Below are 18,876 nucleotides of genomic sequence, written 5' to 3'. Positions count from 1 at the left end.
GGGACCGGGACGGAGGTGGGTACAGTCTTGGCGGTTCTCCTGCACGGAGGAACCTGGGCCCGGGCAGGAACAGTGGTGACAACTGCCCCTCTGGGACTAAATCCCGTGCAACCCAGGGTGGTGCTGGAAGCCCGCGCGAGTAGCCCGGGGAAGGGGGATTAGTGGGTCTCTGAATAGTACCACTCCCCACACGACTTTGTAGTCTCATGCTGGGCTTCAAAAAGCGACCTGCAGCGTCAGCACTACAGATCCCGTCCAGGGGCTCTTGGCTTCGCCGGTGCTCTGTCTCCCGCCCTCCCCATTGAGCTTTTCATCACAGCATCAGGCTTGCGTCTCCCTGGTGGCGCTTCCCGCGCTCGGTTCCGCGGCGCAGCGTGGAGACCAGCTTTGGCAGTACGCCCAAGTAAGGCACAGCCCGGAGGTGGTGTGGCCCTCGGGCCACCTCTCCGCGCACCTGCCCCCAGGGCGGAGCCTGGCAGGGCGCGCCGGCGCGCAGGTCGCCGGCCTGGACGCTGGAGGGGGCTGTGGCTCTCCTGCTGTCCCCGCGCCTCGGGCTGTGGGCGCCCAGGCTCCCCCCGCGGAGGGGCCGGCCCAGGCCGGGGAGGGGCGGCGGCCGCCGGCACTTCCCGCTCGCCTGGCCTCGGAGGCGGCGGGTCCAGCGTGGGCGCAGCGGCTGCAGGCGCTCGGCTTGGAGCGGGGCGGGGACGCGGCCACCGCCCGCTTTGCGCTGCTCCTCCCCGCGCGAGTGGCGCTCGGCTGGGCGTCAAGGCGGCCATGGCGACCCGGAGCCCGCTCCCCACCCACCCCGCCTGCTCCGCCCTCCCCTCCGCCCCGCGCCACCTTTGATGGCTCGGACCTCTGCCGGCCACCGCCAGCCCCGCTCGCGCGCCCGCGCCGCCGCCGCCTGCGGGTATTAATAGTCCGCGCCGCAGCCGCAGGCGCAGCCGGGAGCCGCCGCGCCCTCGCCAGCCGGGGGCTCGGGAGCTGCAGATCCCGCAGCCAGGACCGGGAGCCGCCGGAACCGCCGGCGCCGCCGAGGTAGGAGGCGCGCGGCGAACAATGACCGCGGCGGGGAGGGCGGGCGGGGGCCGGGGTGGTCCCGGCAGCGGGCGGCAACTTGTGCGAGTCCGACGCCTGCAGCGCACCGCGCCGGGGCGCGGGCGGAGGTGGGCGCGGGCCCGCGGGGTCCCGCCTGGAGGAGGCAGGCGGCCGGCCGGCTCCCGCAGCCCCGGCAACAATAGCGGGAGCTCCGGGGCCTCGGGGTCCGCGCCGCCCTTTGCTCCCTTCTCTCACCTCCGCCGGCCGGGCTGCGGGGCTCGGTGCCCGTCCTCTCCCGTCTCCCCACCCCCTGCGCCCTTCCCCCGCTTCCTCCCATCCCACCCCGCCGGGTGTCAGCGGCCGACGCCGCTTCCGGACCTCGGGCCGCAATCTCGGTCCCCGAGGCCGGTTGTCGGCCAAGGAGGTGGCCGGTGGCGCGGATGCCACCGCGCCACTGAGTGCCCGCAGCTCTCCCACGCGCGGCGCCAGGCTCTCGGTGGGTGACAAAGACGAACACACCCTCTGCCAAAGTTAGGTTTTGTCTCATTACCGCACGCCTTTACGGAGGGCAAAGTTTGAGGTTTTCTTCTTTTAAGCCAAGGACAGATTTTGTGTGTGCGGTGAGCATATCAAAGCAACTTCTGATTGTGGTTTTATGATTAAGTTCCGGAAACTTTAGCTGTGTGATCCGGCTGAACCCGTGTGTGTGTGTGTGTGTGTGTGTGTGTGTGTTGGAGGGAGAAAATATGAGTTCCCTGTAATGGGTCTGGATTTCATTTATGGCAGCTGTAGACCAGCGGCTGTTGGGGATTATGTTGGGTTCCCCAGAAAGGAGGGGAGGCAAGACTCACAAAGAAACGCGGACCCTCGTATCAGATGGGCTTGTGGAGATGTGGGAGCGATTGCTTCTCATCTGGAACAATTTAACAGTCTCAGTTTCTCCCGCCCCTCCCCCTCCGTCAGCTCTCTGGAGTACCCGCGGCCTCAGGCTGTTTCATTTTATTATTGTTGTTAAACCTTCTTCCTTATTAGTTTCCCAGGTTTGACTGGCTCAGCCCTGGCTCCTGCCATGGATACCCCGGGGACTCCCACCTCTTCCATCCAGCAGGCTGCGTTTTCGGAGTCAAACCCCGGCCTAGCATTTGGGTTACGTTTAAGGTGCTTTGCACGTGGTGACTTGCCAAGCCCATTTCAGAACATCCCCCAGCATTGTCTTGCTTTTCTTACTCAGTCTGAACAGGGAATGGAGAAAGAAAGGCCTTTTTGATCTTGAAAGCTTTAAGGGGGAGTTGCCTTAAAATTGTGCTGGTTTTTCGGATAAGGAAGTCTTTATCCTTGGCTTTCTTCCCTCATTCCTCTGTATGCCTGTGTGTGTGTGTGTGTGTGTGGGGGGGGTATTACCCCCAGCTTTTCAGGTGGGTCCCTCTTCAGGATAGACAGATCCTGACAATGCACTTCATGTGTGGATACAGCATCCACATGGCTCACTTTATATTCCTGCAGCATCGTTCTGCAGCAAGGCACCAATATTGGAGTTACTCCAAGCACAACGAAACGTTTGTGTTTTTAGAATGTCTGGCTAATAGATCTGCTTCTGGGTAAAATAAATAGAAGCATTATTGGGCAGTGGCTGGTTTACTGGGGGAAGTGCTGTGGAGATAGTGAGCGGATGCCTGCCTAGCCAGTGCCTCCTAGAGTCTCTTGTGTGGACAGGAAATTAGAAATACCTGGTGTTGAGGTAACTGTGCCTGTGTGGGTTCGGATTCTAGGATGTGCCCTCCTGTGACTTGGGGGGGTGTGCTGGTTCATTTAGAAGAAGTTAATGTCATTGTGGAATCCTTCTGAAGTTAGAATTACAATGCTCCTTTTCACATTGATATTCCTTTCTCTCCAATGGATGTAGGATCATATTAAAATGGAAATGCTGCTTTTTTGACCAAATATACTCAAAGAAAAATTTAAAATAATCGCTCCTAGACAACTTTGTTGCTGGGTTATTACAGTTATTTCAGAATTGTGCCGAGACTGTCAAGAACCTTTATATATGTGTTTGTTTTGCTTTTCATTAAATAAACTGTCCAAGGAAATTGCTTTTTAAAAAGATAAGAATTAAATATAGTATTGAAAAGGTTAGGTTTTTTTTTTTTAAAACAGTGTTCCTAGTCTAATATTCATGAGCACATAGGAGTTTAATTCATTTGGAAAATGAGTGGAGGAGGATACTTGTGGTAAACAACAAAAAATGACTTTTTTTTTCCATCCTAAAAGAGGTTAGAGAACACTAGACCAAAAAACAAGACCTGTTTCTTACATGTTAAATACGCTCAGAAAAAAATGACCTCTTGACATTCTGGGAGGATGAGGGAAACTTAATGAATTTGTAGGTACTTAATGTTTGGATAGCATGGTGAACTGGGCATTTTATACAGACCTTTACGACTGGCCCCGCTTATTGCTGAGAACAACTTAGTATTTTAGAGGAAGGCACTGACTCCTGTTTTTGAAGATGCACAGGTAAGAGGGGTCCATGTAATCCTGTAAATCATTTTGGATCCTTTCTACCTTGGTAGACAGGCATTCCCTGTGTTGGCTACCATTTGCCTGGGAGAGGATAGAGGAAATCTTAGGACCTTATGCCTGTGCCTCTCTTATTGTTTTGGATTGAATGATCTCTCCAAGCTGGGCCTTTGAGTGGTAAGTGGTATATCAACTCCCTTTTCTTGGGGAGTTTATCCTGTGGCATTACTTGATCACTGTCCTCCTGATCTGGTTTGCCATGGTGGCATAGGTTTAGCTGTTACCTTATCAACCTTTTCCACATAGCTAGAAGGAGCCAAAGGGTTTCCATTCAAATGATTTGAAGCCCTAATTTCTCCGGTCCCCTTATGTCAGATGCAGCTTTTGTTTGTCGTGCAGAAGCCCTCACACACTGTTTATGTCAATGTGGACAAACTGCCTTTTTTTTTTTAGTTGTTTTTGGCCACAATATCTTTATTTTATGTATTCATATGTGGTGCTGAGGATCGAACCCAGGGCCTTGCATGTGCTAGGCGAGTGCTCTATCACTGAGCCACAACCCCAGCCGGAAACTGCTTTTTAATAGATACAGTTGTCCTGGTTTTAATCAGTGAAATGTTTTGCCAAGTTGATACTTTGAGCAAAAGTGGACAGTTGATACATTATGAAAACATGTTGCTCTAAGGTTTTGATAATTATGAAATTAACCAGAGAACCATCAAGATGAGCATTGTGTTGTGTCCATCTATACCTAAAAAATAAATGTTTGAAAAAAAAAATGATGTGATTCACACTGAGGGTTTGCTCAGCGCTCCTTATGAACTTCCATTGTAGTTTTCTTATCTATTGGGGGATAGAAATTATAGGCAAATTGCAAGATTGGCAGTTAATATGGGAGCTCATCATTTATACTGAATTAATTTCATATATAAAGCTATCATATCTGTATTTGTTTAAAAAAGAAAAAGCCAAACCAGATTTAACTCTTTACCAGCAGGGTAAATTCACTTTAGGCTTAGACCTTGGTGAAATGCTTTTCATATAGATTACCTATTATCTTAAACATCTAGTAGAATGACTTTCACAATTTTGGTCTCATCCTGAATCTAGTATAGTGCCTGGAACATAGCAAACCCTTAGTGGCTAGAGTTTAGTCTTTTAATGCAACTTTTAGTGTCCTTTCAAATGAGTCTTCAGGTTTTTAAAAAGTAATTTGTGGTGCTGGGGATTGAACCCAGGGCCTTGTGCATTGCAAGGCAAGCACTCTACCAACTGAGCTATATTCCAAGCTCCAGTCTTCAGGGTTTTAAAGAGAAAGTTGATGTTAGCACTGGCAGATTGAAGTTCCAGGAATTTGAAATTTTGATATTTGATTTTATTTCCATTTCATTCTAATTTAGCAGTTTGGTTCTTAAAGCTGGTGCATAATGTAAAAAGACAGATTGATTTCTCTCTCACACAGAGAGAGAGAGAGAGAGAGAGAGAGAGAGAGAGACCACAAATCAGACAAGGAGAGTGTGAAGGAAAAAGTAAAACTCACCTGAGTCCTACCACCTGTTACCCAGACCGTCCATTGAGATTTTGGCATGGGGTTTTCTATATGTCCTCATTTCTGAGCTTCCCCCAGACTCGGTGGCTTTCTGTTTTCCTGGCTCTTATCTGTATAATTCACTGGGCTCACCATCCTTCTTCTGTACCGAGGTTTGCTTCTGGGATGGTGTCCCTTCTTTCAGAGATGCATCTTTTAGAATTCCCTTAGTGAGCATCTGTTCCTGGCACCCTAGTTCTGCTGTGCTTTATCTTGACTTCTGAATGATGGGTCACCTCAGTTGGCGGTTCTGGGTGGTGGCTCCTGTCTTACTGGTTCTCATGTGGTCCCGTGGCAGGGGCTGGCTGTTGTTGGTAAAGTCAGTCTTTTCTCTCTGGCTGCTTTTAAGATTCTCGGGTGCTCTGCAGTTCAACATACTGTGTCTGGGTCTACTTCTTTTCTCCTTTTCTTTTTCCCTCCCTCTCCCTCCCTTCTCCCGCTCCCGTCTTCTTATCAGTCCCTTTCTGTTCTTCAGTCCTGTTCTGGTTTCTGGATAGGGTGGTTTGTCCATTTCTCCTTGGCCACCAAGTTGTTTTTGGTTTGGGTTAAGTGGATAAAGCTACTACCGGCATCTGTGAACAAGCCTTTGAGTGGAGGAGGTCTGTTTCCATTTTTCTTACTGCTTCTTCTGATGTCTGTATGTTTAGTTCCTATCTGTTTTTCCAAAGGAGTTCCCTGTTTGAGATTCCCACCAGAAATGTATGATCCTCGCCAACACTTGAAATTGTCGGTCTTTTCCCTTTTAGCCATTTAGGTGGATATATATAATGGTATCTCATTGTTTGTGTGTGTGTGTGTATGTGTGTGTTTTAAATGTTTTCCTGGTGGCTAGTAATAACTTTTCATGTTTTTACTGATTAATTGTATGTTTAGTGAATTTCTAATGTGTTTTGTATTTATAATTGTTTTTTGTTTGATTTATGTAACATCTGTCTTTTCTAGTATACTTAGCATTTGTCTTAATGTTATATTACTGTTGTAGGAGCTTGTTACATATGTTATACACTCTGGATATAAGTTCTATGGTGGATCTGTGTCATTTGAATATTTTTTGCCTTTTTTTTTTTTTTTGGTATTGAACCCAGGGACACTTTATCATTGAACTGAATCCCCAGATCTTTAAACTTATTTATTTATTAATTTTTAGTAGTCAGTGGCCTTCATTTTACTTATTTATATGCAATACTGAGAATCGAACCCAGTGCCTCAAACATGCTAGGCAAGTGCTCTAGTGAGCTATAGTCCTAGCCCCTATTCCCAGCCCTTTTTATTATTAATTTATTTTTGGTACCAGGGTGTGAACTCAGGGGTGCTTAACCACTGAGCCACATCCCCAGCCCTTTTTATTTTTTTTCTTTTGAGACAGGATCTCATTGAAATGTTTAGAGCCTTGCTGTGTGTCAGTTTCTAACTCAGATTAATACGCATTATGAAGTTACGGAATATGTTTTCCTAAGTTTTGGTTCTCCTGCCCATAAAAATTAAATAGTAAACATTGGTTGATTTGAATTAGAATTTGTGAAATGAACACTTTGATATTTTAGAATGTAGTAGTGGGATGGTATCAAAAGTACCGAGTTGGGAGTGTAGGTACTAATGCAGACAGATCTGTCTTGAAACAGCCTCCTTTTTTTGGGACGTTGGGCAAGTTATCTTCTCTCTTTCCCAAAAACCTCAAGGGAACATTTAAGAGTGCATTTATCTGCAAGTGACAGAATGTCTGACAAGCAGCAATTTAAGCCATCAAATATTTAGTTGGCTAGCCCCTATTCCCAGCCCTTTTTATTATTTATTTATTTTTGGTGCCAGGGAGTGAACTCGGGGCGTTTAACCACTGAGCCACATCCCCAGCCCTTTTAATGATTTTTCTTTTGAGACAGGATCTCATTGGGATGTTTAGGGCCTTGCTAAGTTGCTGAGGCTGGCTTTGAACTTGCGACCCTCCTGCTTTCCCAGATCACTGGGACTACAGGTGTGTATGAGAGGAGGGACCTCCCACCTTTTGACTCAGCCTCAGTGTCATTAAGGACCCAGGTGCTCTGTCCTTCCCTGCTGTCGTCCTCTGCAGGCTGCTCCTGGGCTTGGGCTTGTTGGATGGGGTAATCAGACCATTCTGGCCCAACTAGCTGTTGTGGCTGGTGGTGGCTGCAGCTCCAAGCTACATACTGTCACCCATTTGGTGTGGTTAGATCAATAGTGGCTTAGGCTCCTTTAAGCCTCCAGCATCTGGGAGATTTTTGAAGAGGGGTCTGGGGAGTGTTTCTGTACTCTTAAAAAGAGACCCAAAGACCAGGTGGGATGACTTGGGCAAGAAGAGGCTGGAGCTGGAGGATGGATCCAGAGACCATTATGTGTCATTGAGTCATACAGATATTTTTGCACCTGGCAATTGGTACTCTAAATAATACTAATTTGCACTTAGTGTTTTTTTTTTTTAAAAAAAAGTAAATGTGTTTACCTTCTAATTCTGCTGGAGTTGGGATTTTCTGTTGCTGATACAAAGCATCAAGACTGATAAATTGGAAGAGTTTATCTTTCATCTGGCATTTAACATTATCTTTGAGAAGACTCTTTCCTATCTGTTATTTACATGAAAAGTGGTTTTGTGGATATGCCAGATCACTCAGAGATGAGCTGTTTTTTAAGGACTTAAAACTTTTTTTTTTTTTTTTTTAGTTGTTGATGGGCCTTTATTTTATTCATTTATTTATATGTGGTGCTGAGAATTGAACCCAGTGCCTCACACGTGCTAGGCAAGTGCTGAGCCACAGCCACAGCCCCTTAAGGACTTTTGATATTTGAGAATGTATGCAAACCATACAACCAAGTCTCCATGAATTTTACCTCTTTTTATTGGTGGCCTTGTAGGACGTCTGCTTGGAATTGACCACATTGCAGTTTGAAATCACAGAACACATTTGGCTATGATAGTAACAACCGAGTATCAGTTTATTTCTTTAAGAAAAGCAATGGCAGTGCCTGCCATTTCCATTAACCTAGGATGGCATTTATGGACACATTTAGTATAGCTTAGGAGGTTTGTGAGGACATCATTAATCAGGGGTTCAGTATCTTCCTTTATAATCCTCCTATAGCCTTTGATTCTCTGGCATCTGATCCTTTGGTCAAGGTGGAGCCATGTGGAGGGACCTGCTTAGAAATCACAATTTGGGAAAACTAGAGGTTTCTTGAATGAAAAAAACCTGATAAATGAATTTGTAAAAAAAAAAAAAAAAGTTAAAATGATTTTAATAGTAACCTTAGTGTTAGTTCAAGCAAATGAACATAAAACACCCAGGTGAAAAAAATTATAGCACGTAGAACTACAATATTTTTATCTTTTAATTTATTTGACATAATGTTTTAAAAGGAAACCTGAGCCAGGCATGGAGGCTCATGCCTGTAATTCCAGTGGCTTGGGAGACTGAGGCAGGAGGATCACAAGTTCAAGGCCAGCCTCAGCAATAGAGAGGCCCTGAGCAACTCAGTGAGACCTGTCTCTAAATAAAACACAAAAAAGAGATGGGATGTGGCTCAGTGGTCGAGTGCCCCTGAGTTCAATCCCCAGTTCCAAAAAAAAAAGAAAAGAAAATATGAGCCCTTTTCCCTTGTTACTTGCATGGCCAATTGAGGAGGTTAATTTGCATTTTTCCTGCTGTTTTATTTTTAGATCATTTTTTATAAGGGCTGATCAGGCTATCAGATATTTAGTTTATTGAATATATTGAATCTGCTAGTTACTGTTGGTGTCACAAAATTAGGGCTTAATCCCTGTTTTCAAAGAGCATAGCATCTAGACTGGATGAGAGAACCAGGTGTCATAAAAGGCAATCCGCAAGAAGCGATTGCGGAAGGCGCTAGTGTTGATGGAAGCATGCAGGATCGTGGGCCCTGGGCTGTGTTTGGAAGAAGTGACGTTGGACTTGAGCCTTGAGTAATGAAGCATGTTCTTGTTTCCTTGTTTATTTAGTGCCTTACTTGGTCGCATGTTTAAAGTAACAGTTTTTAAAAATTCAAGAATAAAACAAGGTAAAAACCCTTGTAGTCTTGCTGATCAAAGATTGTGAAAATTCGAATTTGGTTTGTGTCCATTTGTGCTTTGGCACCTTGTCTATTTCCAGGATTTTTTTCCTACATGGACAGATATACATTTCAAATAGTAGATAGAATGATGCAAGTACACTTTAGGAGCCACGTGTCCCCTTAACATTAGCTGAGTTTTTTCCATATTGAATTTCCTTTGAAATTAAAATGTCTAACAGTGGTGCGATGATCCCTGTGTAGTTCTGCAGAACGCGTCCAGTGTCCTTCATTGGCTGTGTGGTTTGCTTGCGGCCTTTTGCTGCAGGGACCACCTGTACCTAAGTCTGTGGAGTGAAAGTCTCTGGGGCTTTTTCGTTGCAAGGGACAGAAGCGCAGTTTAGGTCCTCTGCAGAAGAGGGGAGTTTATGAGCTCTCAGTACCAACCCCAGGAAGGGCAGAGGTGGACTGTGTCGGGATCTGGACCTGGACCCACACATTTGAGCCCCCTGGTGGGTGGCTCTTTGGGTGTCTGGTCTCTGCTTTTCATGGGCATTGGTTTTGTTTTCCTTGTTACCCTCTCTACGGCCATTCTGAGTGGGACAGTTTGGTGATGGAGGTGTTGGAGGTGGACAGGGGAGGAGGGAGTGGGCAGCTTTCTGCACATTGCAGGAAGTTTAGCATCCATAGTGCCCACCCTAAAATTTAAGTGGTCCCTCAATCATCCTGGCTGTTAATATCAGCTGCCTACACTTTTTTGGTACCAGTGATTAAACCCAGGGGTGCTTAACCACTGAGCCACATCCCCAGCCCTTTTGTGTGTTTTATTTAGAGACAGGGTGTCACTGAGTTGCTTAGGGCCTCACTAAGTTGCTGAGGCTGGCTTTGTCCTGGAGATCCTCCTGCCTCAGCCTCCCAAGCCTCTGGGATTACAGGCCAGCACCATGGCTGGCTGGCTTCCTACACTTTCAGTTCCCCTTGGGTTTCTGCTGTGAGAGGATGCCTAGGAGCTGTGTGGCCCCTCCCACCAGGTGTGACTCCGGATTGCCCAGAGAAGGGGCCACTCTTGTGGTGGACAGTGTGTGTGTGTACCCCCAGGTGGGCTGAAAGATCTGGAGAGAACAGGGTGAGGAGATTGTGCCCAGACAAGAGTTGCCTTTCCAGAATTGATCAGCACACACAAGGAAAGACATGTCTGTGGGGGATGGATCAGCAGGGAACACGAGGGCAGAAGTAAAAACCAGAAGCCCCTCTGTCCCCACCTGGTGGGGGTGGCACAGGAGGCCCTGGAAGTCCACCATGGCATAAACCTTGATGTCTGTGCTAAACGTGCAGCCCTTCTGACCCGGCATCTCTTGTGCCAGGCATCATAAGTCATTTGTCACTCCTTATATCTTGCCCTCTCACTTGTATTCAGTCACATCTTCCAGTGTGGTAGAAAGGAGGGCGGAGGGAGCTCTGGCTCTATGTGACTCCTCGGCACGACTGTCCCTCTAGTGAAGGTTGAGTCCGGTCCCGAGTACCGGTGGCAGACCAGCAGGGCCTGGGGCCGGGCGGGGTGGGCGCTGACCAGCGTGGGGAGACGCCACCCACCCTCTTGCTGTCTGTCACAGTCCTTGGTGACTGAAGTTATGATTTCCCTCTGCCCTAGTCCAGCCCCAGCACACTGGGCCATTGCGGAATACCGTCCTATGTTGACAGAGGAGATAGCGCATTTGTGGCACACCCGTGCCTTGCACGCTCATCAGAGCCCCGGTTCAAGCGCGTGGGTTCCGCGGTCTCCTGGTGCAGCGTGGAGCCGTGGAAGAGCTCGGGGAGCAGCCGCGCGCAGGCCCAGCCCGTCCCCGTTTCCCGCCATCCGTGTCTGGCACGGTCCCTCCCTATGTACAGTTTTGCTTTTTCCACCAAAATTAGTTCTTGGGGGTCAGAAGCCATGTCTCAAACTTCTCATTGAATCTTCCGGGCACTTAGAAAAAAGCCTTTTTTTGGTTGATTAGTGAAAGGCACATCATGGGATCATGGTTGGAGTTTCTGGGTCTTCACAAGTTAGGATGAAACCGATCTTATTAATGGGATCTGTTCAGTACCTCCCACAGGGTGGGCACTATTCTTTGTGTGTGTGTGTGTGTGTGTGTGTGTATAGATAATTCAGTTGCAGACTGACTTATTCATTTATTTGTATGTGGGGCTGGGGATCGAACCCAGGGCCTCGCATGTGCCAGCGAGCACTCTGCCCCTGAGCCCCAGCCCCAGCCCCGTGAGCATTAGTGAGTGAAGGCCCTGCCCTGGCGGAGAGTATGCGTATGTGTCTGTATTTTCTTTGAGACAGTTTTGATTCTGAAAGGAGGTGCTGACTGCCGGGGGACCAGGAGGAAAGCTGGCCAGGTGTATGATCTCCTAGTGCTCACAGAACTTCTGAGATGTCCATGGTGGCAGAGGTGGGTGGTATTTCCTAGACACCATGAGACAGCTGCTCTTGGGCAGTCTGGGGGCACATACAGCGATTTCTTGGACCTTCAGAGATGGAGCCCACTCTCTGTTCTTCCCGTAAACATTGATCAGAACCCGAGCAGTTGTGTATGTTCCTTGCGGTGTGTCCTGGGGATCCAGCCAGGGCCTGTGTGCTGAGTGAGTGTGCTGCCTCTGAGCTCCCCCAGCCTGTATCTGTGTTCTTTGAAGGAGCTTTAACTCCCACAGGAAAATGTTTGTGGGGAATATAGCAGGAGGTTTGTCCTTGGCTGTCAAGGAAGGTGATGTTAACTTTCTGAAAGAAGGTGGAATATGGGACACAAACCCACGGATTCTAAATAATTTGCTTTTATAAATCCTTGAGATCCTCACTTTAGGATTTGAAAATCAAGAAGACCCTAGTCGGGCTGGGGATGTGGCTCAAGCGGCCCTGGTTCGATCCTCAGCACCACATACAAACAAAGATGTTGTGTCCGCCAAAAACTGAAAAATAAATATTGAAATTCTCTCTCTCTCTCTCTTAAAAAAAATAAAAAATAAAAAAAAGACCCTAGTCCCCGAAGGTGATTTAACAAATGGTTTTGTTTCTCCTTAAGGGGAAAAATGAGTTGAAATTGCTTATAAAGGGAGGTATTTGTATTTTTATTTTAAAAATTAAGAGTAAAACTGATGTTTTTCTTGGTTGCGTAGTTCTGTGAGCTCTAACACATGGGTAGATCTGTGTAGCCAGTGTCCATTCAGGACAGGAACATTTCTGTCACTTCAAAAAAACTCCCTTGTGTATCCTTTGTCACCCTAGCCCATTAACCACTGACCTTTGCTCTGTCACCGACTATACTTTGGTCTTTTTCAAAAAACTTTCATCACAACATGTGTGACCTTTTGAGACTGGCTTTTTTCATCCAACATGTCATCTTTGGGGGTCTCCTAAGTTGTTGTGCACGACTGGAATTGCTTTACTTTTACAGATGAATAGTAGTTCATCTTGCAGATGACTTGGGTGTGTACCCATTTAGCCACTGAAGTACAAACAACAAATGAAGTTGTTTCCAGTTCGGGGCAGTTATGGCTGTAAACTTAGAGCTGCTGTAAACTTTCGCATATGAGTTCCATGTGGACATGGTTTTGACTTCCTGTGGGTAAGACATCTGGAAGTGGAGTCCTTGTCAGCACTTGGTATTGTCAGTACCTTTTTTGTTTAACCATTTTATTTGGTTTGTACTGGTATCTTATCATGGTGTTTGACATACGTGTGTACATATATAAGCACACACATATACATACGTATGCATACATATATGCATGTGTACATATTTACACATACTTTTTTCCTATCTGGGGTGCGGTACCACTAAGCCATATCCCGAGCCCTTTTTATTTTTTATTTGAGATAGGATCTTGCTAAGTTGCCTCAAACTTGCAATCTTCCTGCCTTAGCCTCCAGAGTCACTGGTTTACGGTCTGAACCACTGCACCTGGCTATATTTATTTTTTAAACAAAAAACACAGAAAAACATTTTTAAAGGGAACCAACTGAAGAAATGACTAGTTTCTTGGACTATGTAGCAGAGTCCTAAGGAGCTCTGTGAGCTGCCTATTTTTGGAACCGTGGGCCAGAAGGGCAATGTGTAGGTAAAAGTAGAACCTACCAAAAAGGTTCTGCAGGGAATAAATGTAAAGATGTCAGTCCTAAAGTGCTTATCTCAAAGGCCGATAGGGTGTATAGATTAATTTCAGTAACTATTTTGTTAATTTTTCTACACAAAATGCAGTGATAATAAAATCACTGAAGCAACCACTGGACAGTGTCAATGTGGGCAGAACACAGCCATCAGGTCACAGGATGGTTAGCTATTGCTTCAAGGCCACTTTATCCACTTAAAGTAACAGAAAATATTATCTTTTTTTCATTTCTCTGGGTTAGGACTTTAGAAGTGCCTTAAATGAGCAATCCAGATTCACGTGTTTACAATGAAGATGTCCAGGGGGCTTTAAGATCTGCTTCCCAGAAGTCTCATTAGGCTGCATAGGCAGGTTGGTTGAGCGTCCTCACAACATGGTGGCTGCCTTTGCCCAGAATGAGAGATCCATGAGGAAGCCACAGTAGAAAGCACCATAACTTTTATGACCTAGTCATGGCAGTCACACACTGTCACTTCCACAGTATTCTTGGTTATAGGGGCCAGCCGTGATTCCCTGGGAGATGACTGCACAAATGTGTGGATGCCATGAGGCAAGAGTCATTGGGCGCCATTTTGGAAGCTGACTGCCAGAGGCCCTGAGGAATCTGTGTTCAGCTTCCACCTCTGCCACTCACAAGTTGTGTGTCTAGAGAAAATCATTTCATTACTGAGTTCCAGGTTCCCCTCATCTTTAAAATGGAGGTAACACCTAGAACATGATACCTACTGAGATAGAAATCTTGAATTCTACATAACTTGCTTATCAAAGTCCTTGTGCTCAGCATTTTTGAAAATATGGAATCTTGAAGATTTGAAATTTCTTTTGGAAATTGAAGAAAATACAATAAGGGACTCTGGCAGTTTATAAAAACCTTGTGATATCTCATATTATTAAACGATGAAGCTTTGAATTGTAACTGTGCACAACATGTAAACAAAGGTCAGCACATTAAGGAATAACATTCTTTTTTAGTAAAGGTCTTGGTCAGGGCTTCTTTCACTTTTAGAGTCCATATATGATTTTAATTTTTTCCTTCCTAAAAGGGGAAATCCAATCATTTTGAATAAGTGAAGACCAAATTCCTTATCAACTCTTGTTCTCAAATCTTTAGTAATCTCCCCAAATAGGAACTGTGTAGTGCGCAGCCTGGGCTGTGTCAGAGGGGCTCCGAGACGTTGCCGATGGGTTTATCCTGTCTGCCGAGCAGATACTAAGGATCCCTGCACGACATTCCCAACTCTTTAATAGAGATTTCAGAAAACACTAGCTCTTCGAGGAGTTTTAAAATGCTTAAGTCAGCACCCTTGACTTTATTGGAGCAGTAGAGATCTTTCAGTTTTGGAGTGATGTCACGTGATAACATCACTGTTTTGCTGTAACTGATGATGAGGGGAGGTGGAAAGAAATTGGGTGTCTTTGCCCTGTTTTCTTCTCCAGCCTTCTGTATCTCACTACCCCCAGGCCCCAGCCTGTGCCCCTGCCCTCCTGCCCCATGCTGGCCAAGACCAGGCTCCTCAGAGAGGCCGCAGGAGCCTTCCTTTCTCACTCTACCTGTCTCTTCACCTGCTGCCTCTATTTTCCACCTGATTGCTCTGGGTTCAGCCCTCCTTCCAGAAGCCTCTTGAAGGCTAAGATCTACTGGGGTGCTAACCTGGGCTCCCACATTTCCACTATCTTCCCCACTCATTTTGTTTGAGTATTTTGAAGTCCCAGGCTGAGTTCTAACTGCCTTAAATACCAAGCTCATTTCATTAGTCTCATGATCTGATTTTTATCCTCTTTTTACACAAGAGGAAACTGAGGCATAGAGAGGTTAAATGACTTGTCTAAGGTCACACAGCTTGACAGAGCTGGAATAGAAGCTTGGAAGACTTTCAGTAAGTCTTCCCTAGTTACTGAGAGCAAGTTTACAGTATTTATACCTCTGCACTCAGCACCTTAAAAGTGCCCAGAATATAGTAGGTGCTCAGTGAAAACTTAAAAATTAACTGTCTTGAGTGATAAATTTTGTCATGAATCATTTTTTTCCATTTCTTGGTAAAATGTAGTCTCCCATGACTTCCTCAGGATGTGGAGGTCTGAGTTATTGCTCACCTTCTTCTCTGACCACTGTTTTGTGATTATGTCCTCAGTTTGCTAGATGAAAGATGAGCACGTTTGTTTAAGATTGTGTATATATATATGCATTGAGAAAGGATGTAGTTCATGGTGTTCTTCAGATAGGACTAATACCAGTGATTTTTTTTCTCCTTTGAATTTTTCTAATTTTCTGAAGTTTCCATAATGAATTTTTATTGCTCTTATAATTAACAAACTAGGTTACTTACACTGAGAGGATTAAACTATTTCTCAGAGATACATATGTGAAAAGGGAAACGTTTAAACAGTCTTCCCCTGTGAATTAAGCTAAACTTGCACATATGTAAACAATCATGTGTGACATACTTTTGGCTATAGAACATGGCCTTGCAAATATATCCCTGTGGGACTATAGAAACCATCTACTCAAGAATCATTTTCTTCTTCCCACTTTGTTAATGGCACAAAATGAAGGAATGTTAGATGAACTTGACACTTGTGGGAGGGGTGGCTTTCTTGGGAGTTATTTATCCCAGGAAATTTTTTTTTTGTTTGTGGTTTGGAAGTTTAAGATCGTGAGATCTGTTTTCCCAACCAGTGGATGTTTTGGTCTGAGATAGAATAATTCGTAAGCAGTGAGCCCTGACCCTAGGTCCCATTTCAGAATAGTAATTCCAAAGTCACATAAGTACATCTCAAAGTGAATATGAGGTCCAGAGTTGGTGGGAAGGCTCAGAGCCTGTGGTAGGAAGCCCCAGAGAGGGAAGAGTTGCTTCTCTGAGGCTTTTAAGTTATTTAGCCAAAATTGCAGGCTGTCCTTATGATGCGATTTATTTAAAAAAAACCAGCCATGCTTTGGGCATGAAGAGGTGGCTTGGTTTTCTAGCCACGCCCTGCTGATCGGCATGTGCCTGCACCTGGAGGAGTGGGACTGGAGCTTTTGTCCTGCTTGTCATCCACTCCCCCCCCCCCCACTTGGTTCAGGTCCAAAGGCTGAGGAGGAAAGTGAGACAAGTCATCTTCAAGGACTGGAAAGGAAGACCACATAACCCAGCAGGAAGCATTTCCTGAACGTTGCTTGGAAGTCTGCTGTGTGAACTAGAAGGCAAATAGCACACCGGAAGTGCTCTTGGTGTCCTGGTTGGGGTGATTCCTGGTCGCACGCTCACCCCACTGGTGCTGTGCTGGTGCTGTGCCTGGTGCCTGGCATATATTTGTCCTCAGTCGCCGTTCAGGGAGGGTGCCCTGCAAGCTCAGGCTCAGCCCCCCATCTTCACTGAAAATGTTGTCATCTCATTCATCTGGATTTTAAAATTACTTTTAATTTTTAAAAAATATTCGTTAAAAATGATTATCTGCTTAATTATTGAGTGTTTTGGCGCCTCCTGGATTTTGCCCAGGGCCAGCGCCGGTCTTGCCCCACCTAGTGCCAAACAGCAGTCCCCAGGCAGAGGGTGGGACTCTAACCTGCCACCTTCTCGGTCATCAGCCTCTGCAGCACTGTGATGCTTTGGGGCATTTTCAGGCTCGAGTGTGGTCTTACCCTTGTGTCTCACAGTCACCTTTCAGAATGCTTCTCTGTCCCTTGATACCCAGTTGCTGGTAGCCAGGTCACTTACAGCATTTTAGCTTTGAGAAACCGAAGCCCAGGCTGATAAAAGCTGAGAGTCACCGTGGCCATGAAGCCTTGATTTGTAGCTTGGTGATAACGGTTTGGGGTGGGGACTGGGTGGTGTGTGTGTGTGTAGGGGGAGTATGGCTTTTACATTGAAGTCACATTATAAAGGAGCTATGAAGTGAGGGCTTTTCAGGGTGCAGATCATACCTCTGGCAGGGGGTGCTGTGGGCATCACGTGCCGGGCTCTGTTTCTTCCCCTGCGTTCCTGCAGGTTGACTTGGGTAGACCAGCTGTCCTAAATCCATCACCAGGGAGCCTAATGCACTCCGCTGGGGAATTGGTTGTGTTTCACTGAGACTTTTTTTTTTTTTAATAAGAAAATAATCTTGTTTCTTTATAAATTTTTTTTTCTCACTTTTTAATTACAAAAATAATAGGGTCACTGTCAGAGTGTTCAAAAATGAATAAAGAGAAAGCAATCAGGCAAAATACATGCATACACTTACTGTTGCTATTTACCACAACTCCACATACAGATTGCTTTTTCATATTTCGCTTTCTTTCCTAAGTTTTTAAAAACGGATTGTATTTTTTAAACCAGCTTTAGGTTCTCAGCAAAATGGAACACAAGTTAGCCACTATATGTGCCCCGCCTAAAACCCCATTATGAACTTCCTATATTTTCCTTAATTTGTGCATTTTTTACAATGTTTCCTTTTTCAAATTTATAATATATTCTACATATGTTTTGTGGACCTCTTTCTCCCCAGTTATCTTGCCTCAGTAATCCTTAAGTCAACATGATTAGGGTCAAAGGTCTTGTAAGGTCATTTCCTGTTGACCTTTCCTCGGAGGAAGGCAGCTCAGCTCGGTTCACATGGTGGGAGGGAGGTCCCAGATGACTTGGGGTTTGAATATTTATAATGTAGAGATTTCCCAGGATGAGCTTGGAGGAATTGAGGGTCTATGAGGGCTCTACCCTTCCTGTCTCTTTTATCACATTTTTTTCTCAACAGCATTTGGGGGAGGGGGCCTTAGGATTCATGTGCTATATCAAGTGTTCAGCCTTCCTCATGAGTTAGAAAACAGAACTGGGGTGAGAGTGTTTCCAGAAAAGTCTTGTGTGTTAGAGGAGCACCTGAGTCAGATGAATTCCTCTGGAAGTTAATACTTCTGTGGGCCCTGCTGCCCGCAAGCTGGGGGTGGGGTGGGGCAGGGCCAGAGGGAGCAGACAGTGTGGCAGGCAGGCAAGACCAGAGGCAGGATTTCTAGCTCCAAGGTGTGCAAGTGTCTTTCCCTTGTGCACCTGTAGACTTTGGCCTATTTTGTGCACTTTGCATAACTACTGCCTGAGGAAGGGCGTGGTCCCTGGTAGGTGTTCATTAAATCTTTGCTAAAAGAATAAAGAAAGGTGAGGCTCCCACTTGGAGTTTCTGGTAAAAGTACCTTGAACCTCTCTCAGCTGTTGGTCACAGATTGCTTGCAAAGCTAAATTTATTCCTGGTCCTTGTCCCTGGAGTCCCTTCCTTTAGCTTCTAGATTCTGTTTCTACCTTTCTGAGGGATAGACCAGGTTAGAAGTGCTTTAACAACATTCTTGCAAGTTGGGAGCTACCAGACCTTAAGAACAAATACCCTTTCAGAGAGAAAAAAATAAAAAAATGCTTATTTGGGACTGTGATATCATACATCAGTGGCCTATAAATTAAACTTGGCCTGACCTTTCTAAATGCCCCATGATTACCCTTCTTTAGAGTAATTCTGAGTAAATTGCTGGATTGCCTGCTACCTTTCTGAGTCATGCTGGCTGGAGTCCTGTGCTGTGGAGAGCAGTGAGAGTTCTAGTAGCATTGACTGGGGGCGAA

At 45.9% G+C, this 18,876-nt stretch overlaps 1 protein-coding gene across 2 annotated transcripts in view; it reads left to right on the top strand.

The window, feature by feature from the left end:
* The first annotated feature begins 876 nt into the window (after positions 1 to 876).
* The window catches only part of Farp1 (FERM, ARH/RhoGEF and pleckstrin domain protein 1), a 259,842-nt gene continuing 241,842 nt past the window's right edge, over positions 877 to 18,876 (top strand). For both annotated transcript variants that reach the window (XM_046454767.2, XM_046454766.2), the window contains exon 1: positions 877 to 1,038. The gene's annotated coding sequence lies outside the window, so the exon portion shown is untranslated. The remainder of the gene's footprint in view (positions 1,039 to 18,876) is intronic.

The sequence above is a fragment of the Marmota monax genome, unplaced genomic scaffold (genome assembly GCF_021218885.2).
Source record: "Marmota monax isolate L192 unplaced genomic scaffold, Marmota_monax_Labrador192_F-V1.1 WCK01_AAM20220418_F8-fsc00026, whole genome shotgun sequence".
Taxonomy (NCBI): Eukaryota; Metazoa; Chordata; class Mammalia; order Rodentia; family Sciuridae; genus Marmota; species Marmota monax.
This window is presented reverse-complemented; position numbering and strand designations above follow the sequence as displayed.